Source organism: Macrobrachium nipponense, chromosome 3 (genome assembly GCF_015104395.2).
Source record: "Macrobrachium nipponense isolate FS-2020 chromosome 3, ASM1510439v2, whole genome shotgun sequence".
NCBI classification, from domain to species: domain Eukaryota; kingdom Metazoa; phylum Arthropoda; class Malacostraca; order Decapoda; family Palaemonidae; genus Macrobrachium; species Macrobrachium nipponense.
In genome coordinates, this window is record NC_087202.1 from 25,978,542 (window position 1) to 25,980,983 (window position 2,442).

General features: G+C 33.0%; 1 non-coding gene across 1 annotated transcript; it reads left to right on the forward strand.

Moving 5' to 3' along the window:
- Window positions 1-1,710: 1,710 nt before the first annotated feature.
- On the forward strand, window positions 1,711-1,782 carry Trnaa-ugc (transfer RNA alanine (anticodon UGC)). Its single transcript has one exon. It is a non-coding gene; the product is annotated as a tRNA-Ala (tRNA).
- Window positions 1,783-2,442: the final 660 nt, after the last annotated feature.

Genomic DNA, 2,442 nt, shown 5'->3' on the forward strand with positions numbered 1-2,442 from the left:
TAGAAGTAATATATAGTATATATATGTATATATATATATATATATATATGTATATATATATATATATATATATATATATATATATATATTGATACAGGGCACAGGGAACTACGACATTTCGTAATTATTTACAGAATTACATCTTCCGGCTGCACATAAGAAAAGATAAAAACATAAAAAAGTTAAAAGTTCATTTAAATTACATTAGAGTAAAAGTGAAATAATTAAAAATAAAACACAACCAACCTGGAGGTGAGACAGCAAGGAACTAAATGGAAGGAAACCACCACAGTTCCTTGCTGTCTCACCTCCAGGTTGGTTGTGTTTTTATTTTTACTTATTTCATTTTTACTCTAATGTATTTTAAATGAACTTTTAGAATATACTTTTAAATTTTTTATGTTTTATCTTTTCTTATTTTTCAGCCCAGAAGATGTAATTCTGTAAATAATTACGAAACGTCGGCAAAATAATAAAAAAGACAGCCTGGTGATGTGTGGTTTTCGTCCGTCTTTCCTCTGAATATATATATATATATATATATATATATATATATATATATATATATATATATATATATATATATATATATATAGTATATATATATATATATATATATATATATATATATATATATGAATGAAAGCCTTTTGTTTTCAGTATGTCGCAACAACTAAGAAAGACTAATTAAAGTAGAGAAAGTACTTTATTCAAAGTACATTTTTCAAAATCAACGATACCATCCCAGAACTTCAGCTTCCTTTCTACCGTTCTGGAACTCGTACAGACAGACGTACACGGCACTGAATGATAACTGTTCCAAGTTGCTGAAACTAGGCAGTTTGTGAGTCAAAGTCCGAATACCTTGGGTAAGATTCTCCTGATCCCTCATCGATCCTCATGACACAAATATCTATCGCAAAGAAAGGTTTCGACACCAGGAAAAATATGAGAGAATTTTTTAATTGTACGCGTGACATGCATGTTTTGAAGGAATGCACAATACTTGAAAAAACGTCCAAAACTCACACATTTATACACATGTATTATGTGATATGTGTGTTTGTGTATGTGTGTGTATTTGTATTATATATATATATATATATATATATATATATATATATATATATATATATATTATATATATATATATATATATATATATATATATATATATATATATATATATATATATATAATACAAATACACACATACGTAAGTTTTTATCTATAGAAATTGATCCTCACACAACACACACACACACACACACACACACACACACATATATATATATATATATTATATATATATATATATATATATATATATATATATATATATATATATGTGTGTGTGTGTGTGTGTGTGTGTGTGTGTGTGTGTGTGTGTGTGTGTGTGTGTGTGTGAGGATCAATTTCTATAGATAAAAACTTACGTATATATACCAGGTCCAACGTATCATACTAAACCTTGACCCCGGTAAACTTAAAACATCAATTGCAAAGGTCACAAAATGTAAATCAGAATCTGACGTCTCGCTTCTTCGCGAACTGAACAGTAAATGAGAAAAAGGCCTAACATTTCATTTTGTTTCCACGCGATTATAGCAATGAACTACGTACCTGCAGACAATGACATCATACACTAAAAAGTGGTTCAGTCATCGTACACATTGTAGATAAATTCTCATACATATCAGTATCCGTAACGGGGGTGTAGCTCAGTGGTAGAGCGCTCGCTTTGCATGTGAGAGGCCCCGGGTTCGATCCCCGGCACCTCCAGTGGATCTCATCCACTGTAATTTTTTCCCCCCAATGGAGGAAAGGGTCATTTAAATGTAACGTTTACCTGAAAGTTTAACAACGTTTAATCGTCAAAAACAGACATAAGGACAGAAATTTTAGTATGTGTATACAATAAGGCGTTGTACAAGAAGAGTGAGTTACGAAAATTGCATGTTCATTAATATATATGTATGTTGTGAAGATGTTAGTAAAAATAATTTTCAGAGTAAATGACAAAAAATACTTTGCAACTAAGCCTGTTTATGCTCTATCTTCCCCCAACGCCTCGCGCTCTATCTCTCTCTCTCTCTCTCTCTCTCTCTCTCTCTCTTTTACAGACAGCAGCATCCTCGCCCTCTCTCTTGCAGAAGATATCCTCCTCCCTCCCTCCCTCATCCCAGCATCAACTCCCAAGCCCCGCCTGTATGCGCGGCATTCTCTCTCTTCTCAAGACGCCTTAGAAATTAATAATCTTTTACCTAAGTCGACACCTCCGAATTTCAGACACAAAATATTCCGAACTGACTTGACTGTGCACACCAGTTGTCTGTCATGAGAAAGAAAACGGACGCCAAAAACGCTCTACAAGATCGGAAATCGAAGGCAGCGAGCGCATTCAGTGAGAACATCGCGACTTATGAAGCGCTGTTCGGGCAG